The following is a 10000-nucleotide window of genomic DNA, read 5'->3' as shown; positions in this document are numbered from 1 at the left end:
ATTATTTAAACACACATGATTATAAGATGTAGGTATACTGTACTTACTGACATAAATTATTGTTCTTGAACATATTTGCCGTAAGGGGAGCGGAGCTCTCCCCCAGGCCAATCAGAATGCAGATGAATGCAGTTGCAGTTGAGTGACCTGTGTTGTGGCTGTCTACAGGGAATGCAGATATGTAGCTGTCTCGCAGCCCAATCCAGACGTAAATCGAAGACAGGTTTCAATGCAAATAGAGCAGTAAGTGCAGAGAAATGCTCACTCTCTAAAAATGGCATTTATACAATAGTAAGATTAAATCCAACCTCACCAGTAGATAGGATTTATCAATAAATAAATAAAGCTTCTCCTCTCTGATATGGAATTACCCCCCAAAAAGTATAAGGGAATACCCAATGCTAACCTATGAGAGGGGCAGACCTCACAGTAGTGAAAAATGTAATAGACTGTTTGATACTACTAGGACATACAAACTACCACAGTACATGTCTTACCTTTTACTTACATAGCATGATGCCCCTAGGACTACCTAGGGCCTACCTTAGGGGTTACTGATATGTAATAAAATTGGAGTTTAAGGCTTGGCAAGTAGTTTTAAATGCCAAGTCGAAGTGGCAGTACACTGCAGCACAGGCACTGCAGTAGCAGGCTTGAGACAGGTTTGAAATGCTATTTCTTTGGGCGGCACAATCAGTCCCTGGGTATATGGTATACCACTTTACAAGGGGCTTTCAAGTAAATTAAATCTGTCAGTCAGGTATACTCCAATTATACACATGATTAGGGAAGAAGCACGTGCACTTCAGCACTGATTAGTAGCGATAAAGTGATCAGAGTCCTAAGGCCAACAAAAAGATACAGCAAAATGCGGAGGTGAAAAGCAATAAGGTAGGGGTTGGGACCACCTTAAGAATGCAAGGTCTAACAAAAACGAACTAAGGATAACATGAGTAAAACATCAGGTTTCTCTACAGCATTTGGTGAGACAAGTGGGCCTTCTTTTATCTTCCATAAATGCAATCCTTCCCGGACCCCTTTATTATATAGCTCTTCAAGGAAAAAATATAAAGCACTTACAAAGGAGCCTCAAATACTCAAAGATGGTAGACTTCTTTAATATGGGACATATACTAAAAGCAGCACGAAAACAGAGTGCAATAGGGTCCAAAAAACTTGAGTGACCCATGAGAGTATGCATGCAAGCCTATGGTATTCCAAACTAGAGATATACGCATGCAATTTTTGTTTTTAGGAGAGAATGTGCCTGCTGAAAAAAACCTTATTTTTAAAAAGTGCATTGCAGAATATCAGGAATTTGCTGTGGGACACCTTGAAAACTTGCATACAGATTATGTGCACACACCTTGCAGTCAGTTGTTGTGGCCGAGTGGTTAAGGTGATGGACTAGAAATCCATTGGGGTCTCCCCGCGCAGGTTCGAATCCTGCCGACAACGAGAATCTTTTTAACATCGGCTACAATTTCAGAAGTTAACCTTTAGTATTTCTTCCATGTCAGTTTTATAAATAGGTGGCTTATTTTGGTGTCACTATTGCCATATCACATATTTATTATCGCTCCCCCTTTCATATCTTTGCTATAACTCTCGTCCTTCATTAGCGCTGGTGCAAACGCTTCAAATTATTATACCCTGGCTCTCTCGGTCATACCTGTGCATGCACTTGAAACTTACTTTACCAATAAAAGAAGCAAATAGAGAAATAAAATAAAAGTGCTAGCTGGATTAGGCTAACACACTTCATAAAACTGCATTTTCTTTTCTATTCTCCCCCGTGTTACAAGCTTAACTGCTCCCTGTGTAATTTCTCTTAACCTGCTGTTCCTGGAAGAGAATTTAATCTACAAGCTCTTTCTGTGTTTTTTCCTAGTCTTTTCTTTCCCTTTTCTTAGATTTGTAACTGTTCCTTTACGTGCTCTATTTAGGCGCCATTAATCTCATTTGAGCTCCTTGTACCTGCTGCTGTTTTCTCCACACCTCATACTGTCTTTTCCCTCTTTCTCTCTTTCTCTGCGGTTGGTGGCTACTTTCCAAAGCGTCTGATGCCCCAATGTTCCTTCGTCTTGTTGTCAGACGTGAATTTGAAAAGCAACAAAATTAACAAGCCTTTACCACTCACACATGGCAGAAGTTTATACTTTAATTCAATGAGCTAAGAAAAGTGTGTTGTGGGGCCCCTACGAGCCATGGTGCTTGCTTCATCATAATTAGGCATGCAGTCATTAGCCACAGTTCTGATTATGGGTCACAGAGGTCAGTTTCAATAATTCCTCAAAAACCTAACCATGCAGTCCCCCCTAACTGTGTAGTTATCTTGCTTTACTGCTGTTTGTGTGATTAGCTGGGAGGAGCTCACGGCAGCATCCTCCCAATAAAAGTGTAGATGGACCGTTCCTTAACTCTTTCTTGCTTCACATACAGATGGCTTGAGGAGGTACAGGGGAGATGCAGGTCTAATAAACAGAATAGAATATCTGCGCCAGGTGTGTTTCTCTGCATTGGTGTCCCATCACAGGCCCACCAGTGTATGTGTGATCTTTGACTCCTGCCAGTTCACAAGCAGGCGGCCAGGAAACGGTTTCAGCCTATCAACCACTGAGGAGATAAAGCCTTTGTATAAGGAATGAGGAAGCAATGAACACATTCAGCCTATCACAGGAGTAGCCCTGAGTGTTCCGAATTATAATTTCTTCATGTCACTGTACGTTATTGAGCCCAAGTAGCTCGCCGTGATCGTATAATGGTTAGTTCTCTGCGTTGTGGCCGCAGCAACCTCGGTTCGAATCCGAGTCACGGCATTGTGGTTGGCAATGTCACGGCAGTTGGGTTTTTCCTTTACAGAATTCCCAAATGTACCAGTTGTTTTTGTAAAATGTCTATTAAAAACAGATCCTTTTCAATATTTAAACGATCTAACAACAAATTATTTAAACACACATGATTATAAGATGTAGGTATACTGTACTTACTGACATAAATTATCGTTCTTGAACATATTGGCGGTAAGGGGAGCGGAGCTCTCCCCCAGGCCAATCAGAATGCAGATGAATGCAGTTGCAGTTGAGTGACCTGTGTTGTGGCTCTCTACAGGGAATGCACATATGTAGCTGTCTCGCAGCCCAATCCAGACGTCAATCGAAGACAGGTTTCAATCCAAATAGAGCAGTAAGTGCAGAGAAATGCTCACTCTCTAAAAATGGCATTTATACAATAGTAAGATTACATCCAACCTCACCAGTAGATAGGATTTATCAATAAATAAATAAAGCTTCTCCTCTCTGATATGGAATTACCCCCCAAAAAGTATAAGGGAATACCCAATGCTAACCTATGAGAGGGGCAGACCTCACAGTAGTGAAAAATGTAATAGACTGTTTGATACTACTAGGACATACAAACTACCACAGTACATGTCTTACCTTTTACTTACATAGCATGATGCCCCTAGGACTACCTAGGGCCTACCTTAGGGGTTACTGATATGTAATAAAATTGGAGTTTAAGGCTTGGCAAGTAGTTTTAAATGCCAAGTCGAAGTGGCAGTACACCGCAGCACAGGCACTGCAGTAGCAGGCTTGAGACAGGTTTGAAATGCTATTTCTTTGGGCGGCACAATCAGTCCCTGGGTATATGGTATACCACTTTACAAGGGGCTTTCAAGTAAATTAAATCTGTCAGTCAGGTATACTCCAATTATACACATGATTAGGGAAGAAGCACGTGCACTTCAGCACTGATTAGTAGAGATAAAGTGATCAGAGTCCTAAGGCCAACAAAAAGATACAGCAAAATGCGGAGGTGAAAAGCAATAAGGTGGGGTTGGGACCACCTTAAGAATGCAAGGTCTAACAAAAACGAACTAAGGATAACATGAGTAAAACATCAGGTTTCTCTACAGCATTTGGTGAGACAAGTGGGCCTTCTTTTATCTTCCATAAATGCAATCCTTCCCGGACCCCTTTATTATATAGCTCTTCAAGGAAAAAATATAAAGCACTTACAAAGGAGCCTCAAATACTCAAGGATGGTAGACTTCTTTAATATGGGACATATACTAAAAGCAGCACGAAAACAGAGTGCAATAGGGTCCAAAAAACTTGAGTGACCCATGAGAGTATGCATGCAAGCCTATGGTATTCCAAACTAGAGATATACGCATGCAATTTTTGTTTTTAGGAGAGAATGTGCCTGCTGAAAAAAACCTTATTTTTAAAAAGTGCATTGCAGAATATCAGGAATTTGCTGTGGGACACCTTGAAAACTTGCATACAGATTATGTGCACACACCTTGCAGTCAGTTGTTGTGGCCGAGTGGTTAAGGCGATGGACTAGAAATCCATTGGGGTCTCCCTACGCAGGTTCGAATCCTGCCGACAACGAGAATCTTTTTAACATCGGCTACAATTTCAGAAGTTAACCTTTAGTATTTCTTCCATGTCAGTTTTATAAATAGGTGGCTTATTTTGGTGTCACTATTGCCATATCACATATTTATTATCGCTCCCCCTTTCATATCTTTGCTATAACTCTCGTCCTTCATTAGCGCTGGTGCAAACGCTTCAAATTATTATACCCTGGCTCTCTCGGTCATACCTGTGCATGCACTTGAAACTTACTTTACCAATAAAAGAAGCAAATAGAGAAATAAAATAAAAGTGCTAGCTGGATTAGGCAAACACACTTCATAAAACTGCATTTTCTTTTCTATTCTCCCCCCGTGTTACAAGCTTAACTGCTCCCTGTGTAATTTCTCTTAACCTGCTGTTCCTGGAAGAGAATTTCATCTACAAGCTCTTTCTGTGTTTTTTCCTAGTCTTTTCTTTCCCTTTTCTTAGATTTGTAACTGTTCCTTTACGTGCTCTATTTAGGCGCCATTAATCTCATTTGAGCTCCTTGTACCTGCTGCTGTTTTCTCCACACCTCATACTGTCTTTTCCCTCTTTCTCTCTTTCTCTGCGGTTGGTGGCTACTTTCCAAAGCGTCTGATGCCCCAATGTTCCTTCGTCTTGTTGTCAGACGTGAATTTGAAAAGCAACAAAATTAACAAGCCTTTACCACTCACACATGGCAGAAGTTTATACTTTAATTCAATGAGCTAAGAAAAGTGTGTTGTGGGGCCCCTACGAGCCATGGTGCTTGCTTCATCATAATTAGGCATGCAGTCATTAGCCACAGCTCTGATTATGGGTCACTGAGGTCAGTTTCAATAATTCCTCAAAAACCTAACCATGCAGTCCCCCCTAACTGTGTAGTTATCTTGCTTTACTGCTGTTTGTGTGATTAGCTGGGAGGAGCTCACGGCAGCATCCTCCCAATAAAAGTGTAGATGGACCGTTCCTTAACTCTTTCTTGCTTCACATACAGATGGCTTGAGGAGGTACAGGGGAGATGCAGGTCTAATAAACAGAATAGAATATCTGCGCCAGGTGTGTTTCTCTGCATTGGTGTCCCATCACAGGCCCACCAGTGTATGTGTGATCTTTGACTCCTGCCAGTTCACAAGCAGGCGGCCAGGAAACGTTTTCAGCCTATCAACCACTGAGGAGATAAAGCCTTTGTATAAGGAATGAGGAAGCAATGAACCCATTCAGCCTATCACAGGAGTAGCCCTGAGTGTTCCGAATTATAATTTCTTCATGTCACTGTACGTTATTGAGCCCAAGTAGCTCGCCGTGATCGTATAGTGCTTAGTACTCTGCGTTGTGGCCGCAGCAACCTCGGTTCGAATCCGAGTCATGGCAATGTCACGGCAGTTGGGTTTTTCCTTTACAGAATTCCCAAATGTACCAGTTGTTTTTGTAAAATGTCTATTAAAAACAGATCTTTTTCAATATTTAAACGATCTAACAACAAATTATTTAAACACACATGATTATAAGATGTAGGTATACTGTACTTACTGACATAAATTATTGTTCTTGAACATATTTGCCGTAAGGGGAGCGGAGCTCTCCCCCAGGCCAATCAGAATGCAGATGAATGCAGTTGCAGTTGAGTGACCTGTGTTGTGGCTGTCTACAGGGAATGCAGATATGTAGCTGTCTCGCAGCCCAATCCAGACGTAAATCGAAGACAGGTTTCAATGCAAATAGAGCAGTAAGTGCAGAGAAATGCTCACTCTCTAAAAATGGCATTTATACAATAGTAAGATTAAATCCAACCTCACCAGTAGATAGGATTTATCAATAAATAAATAAAGCTTCTCCTCTCTGATATGGAATTACCCCCCAAAAAGTATAAGGGAATACCCAATGCTAACCTATGAGAGGGGCAGACCTCACAGTAGTGAAAAATGTAATAGACTGTTTGATACTACTAGGACATACAAACTACCACAGTACATGTCTTACCTTTTACTTACATAGCATGATGCCCCTAGGACTACCTAGGGCCTACCTTAGGGGTTACTGATATGTAATAAAATTGGAGTTTAAGGCTTGGCAAGTAGTTTTAAATGCCAAGTCGAAGTGGCAGTACACTGCAGCACAGGCACTGCAGTAGCAGGCTTGAGACAGGTTTGAAATGCTATTTCTTTGGGCGGCACAATCAGTCCCTGGGTATATGGTATACCACTTTACAAGGGGCTTTCAAGTAAATTAAATCTGTCAGTCAGGTATACTCCAATTATACACATGATTAGGGAAGAAGCACGTGCACTTCAGCACTGATTAGTAGCGATAAAGTGATCAGAGTCCTAAGGCCAACAAAAAGATACAGCAAAATGCGGAGGTGAAAAGCAATAAGGTAGGGGTTGGGACCACCTTAAGAATGCAAGGTCTAACAAAAACGAACTAAGGATAACATGAGTAAAACATCAGGTTTCTCTACAGCATTTGGTGAGACAAGTGGGCCTTCTTTTATCTTCCATAAATGCAATCCTTCCCGGACCCCTTTATTATATAGCTCTTCAAGGAAAAAATATAAAGCACTTACAAAGGAGCCTCAAATACTCAAAGATGGTAGACTTCTTTAATATGGGACATATACTAAAAGCAGCACGAAAACAGAGTGCAATAGGGTCCAAAAAACTTGAGTGACCCATGAGAGTATGCATGCAAGCCTATGGTATTCCAAACTAGAGATATACGCATGCAATTTTTGTTTTTAGGAGAGAATGTGCCTGCTGAAAAAAACCTTATTTTTAAAAAGTGCATTGCAGAATATCAGGAATTTGCTGTGGGACACCTTGAAAACTTGCATACAGATTATGTGCACACACCTTGCAGTCAGTTGTTGTGGCCGAGTGGTTAAGGCGATGGACTAGAAATCCATTGGGGTCTCCCCGCGCAGGTTCGAATCCTGCCGACAACGAGAATCTTTTTAACATCGGCTACAATTTCAGAAGTTAACCTTTAGTATTTCTTCCATGTCAGTTTTATAAATAGGTGGCTTATTTTGGTGTCACTATTGCCATATCACATATTTATTATCGCTCCCCCTTTCATATCTTTGCTATAACTCTCGTCCTTCATTAGCGCTGGTGCAAACGCTTCAAATTATTATACCCTGGCTCTCTCGGTCATACCTGTGCATGCACTTGAAACTTACTTTACCAATAAAAGAAGCAAATAGAGAAATAAAATAAAAGTGCTAGCTGGATTAGGCAAACACACTTCATAAAACTGCATTTTCTTTTCTATTCTCCCCCCGTGTTACAAGCTTAACTGCTCCCTGTGTAATTTCTCTTAACCTGCTGTTCCTGGAAGAGAATTTCATCTACAAGCTCTTTCTGTGTTTTTTCCTAGTCTTTTCTTTCCCTTTTCTTAGATTTGTAACTGTTCCTTTACGTGCTCTATTTAGGCGCCATTAATCTCATTTGAGCTCCTTGTACCTGCTGCTGTTTTCTCCACACCTCATACTGTCTTTTCCCTCTTTCTCTCTTTCTCTGCGGTTGGTGGCTACTTTCCAAAGCGTCTGATGCCCCAATGTTCCTTCGTCTTGTTGTCAGACGTGAATTTGAAAAGCAACAAAATTAACAAGCCTTTACCACTCACACATGGCAGAAGTTTATACTTTAATTCAATGAGCTAAGAAAAGTGTGTTGTGGGGCCCCTACGAGCCATGGTGCTTGCTTCATCATAATTAGGCATGCAGTCATTAGCCACAGCTCTGATTATGGGTCACTGAGGTCAGTTTCAATAATTCCTCAAAAACCTAACCATGCAGTCCCCCCTAACTGTGTAGTTATCTTGCTTTACTGCTGTTTGTGTGATTAGCTGGGAGGAGCTCACGGCAGCATCCTCCCAATAAAAGTGTAGATGGACCGTTCCTTAACTCTTTCTTGCTTCACATACAGATGGCTTGAGGAGGTACAGGGGAGATGCAGGTCTAATAAACAGAATAGAATATCTGCGCCAGGTGTGTTTCTCTGCATTGGTGTCCCATCACAGGCCCACCAGTGTATGTGTGATCTTTGACTCCTGCCAGTTCACAAGCAGGAGGCCAGGAAACGGTTTCAGCCTATCAACCACTGAGGAGATAAAGCCTTTGTATAAGGAATGAGGAAGCAATGAACACATTCAGCCTATCACAGGAGTAGCCCCGAGTGTTCCGAATTATAATTTCTTCATGTCACTGTACGTTATTGAGCCCAAGTAGCTCGCCGTGATCGTATAGTGGTTAGTACTCTGCGTTGTGGCCGCAGCAACATCTGTTCGAATCCGAGTCACGGCATTGTGGTTGGCAATGTCACGGCAGTTGGGTTTTTCCTTTACAGAATTCCCAAATGTACCAGTTGTTTTTGTAAAATGTCTATTAAAAACAGATCCTTTTCAATATTTAAACGATCTAACAACAAATTATTTAAACACACATGATTATAAGATGTAGGTATACTGTACTTACTGACATAAATTATCGTTCTTGAACATATTTGCGGTAAGGGGAGCGGAGCTCTCCCCCAGGCCAATCAGAATGCAGATGAATGCAGTTGCAGTTGAGTGACCTGTGTTTTGGCTGTCTACAGGGAATGCACATATGTAGCTGTCTCGCAGCCCAATCCAGACGTCAATCGAAGACAGGTTTCAATGCAAATAGAGCAGTAAGTGCAGAGAAATGCTCACTCTCTAAAAATGGCATTTACACAATAGTAAGATTAAATCCAACCTCACCAGTAGATAGGATTTATCAATAAATAAATAAAGCTTCTCCTCTCTGATATGGAATTACCCCCCAAAAAGTATAAGGGAATACCCAATGCTAACCTATGAGAGGGGCAGACCTCACAGTAGTGAAAAATGTAATAGACTGTTTGATACTACTAGGACATACAAACTACCACAGTACATGTCTTACCTTTTACTTACATAGCATGATGCCCCTAGGACTACCTAGGGCCTACCTTAGGGGTTACTGATATGTAATAAAAATGGAGTTTAAGGCTTGGCAAGTAGTTTTAAATGCCAAGTCGAAGTGGCAGTACACTGCAGCACAGGCACTGCAGTAGCAGGCTTGAGACAGGTTTGAAATGCTATTTCTTTGGGCGGCACAATCAGTCCCTGGGTATATGGTATACCACTTTACAAGGGGCTTTCAAGTAAATTAAATCTGTCAGTCAGGTATACTCCAATTATACACATGATTAGGGAAGAAGCACGTGCACTTCAGCACTGATTAGTAGCGATAAAGTGATCAGAGTCCTAAGGCCAACAAAAAGATACAGCAAAATGCGGAGGTGAAAAGCAATAAGGTGGGGTTGGGACCACCTTAAGAATGCAAGGTCTAACAAAAACGAACTAAGGATAACATGAGTAAAACATCAGGTTTCTCTACAGCATTTGGTGAGACAAGTGGGCCTTCTTTTATCTTCCATAAATGCAATCCTTCCCGGACCCCTTTATTATATAGCTCTTCAAGGAAAAAATATAAGCACTTACAAAGGAGCCTCAAATACTCAAAGATGGTAGACTTCTGTAATATGGGACATATACTAAAAGCAGCACGAAAACAGAGTGCAATAGGGTCCCAAAAACTTGAGTGA

The 10000-nt window shown here is 41.3% G+C and overlaps 3 non-coding genes across 3 annotated transcripts; all 3 read left to right on the top strand.

Moving 5' to 3' along the window:
• Positions 1 to 1376: 1376 nt before the first annotated feature.
• Positions 1377 to 1458, top strand: TRNAS-AGA (transfer RNA serine (anticodon AGA)). Its single transcript has one exon. It is a non-coding gene; the product is annotated as a tRNA-Ser (tRNA).
• A 2860-nt stretch (positions 1459 to 4318) lies between these two features.
• Positions 4319 to 4400, top strand: TRNAS-AGA (transfer RNA serine (anticodon AGA)). The gene has a single exon. It is a non-coding gene; the product is annotated as a tRNA-Ser (tRNA).
• Positions 4401 to 7250: 2850 nt separating this feature from the next.
• On the top strand, positions 7251 to 7332 carry TRNAS-AGA (transfer RNA serine (anticodon AGA)). The gene has a single exon. It is a non-coding gene; the product is annotated as a tRNA-Ser (tRNA).
• Positions 7333 to 10000: the final 2668 nt, after the last annotated feature.

Source organism: Lissotriton vulgaris, chromosome 1_1 (assembly GCF_964263255.1).
Source record: "Lissotriton vulgaris chromosome 1_1, aLisVul1.2, whole genome shotgun sequence".
NCBI lineage: Eukaryota > Metazoa > Chordata > Amphibia > Caudata > Salamandridae > Lissotriton > Lissotriton vulgaris.
This window is presented reverse-complemented; position numbering and strand designations above follow the sequence as displayed.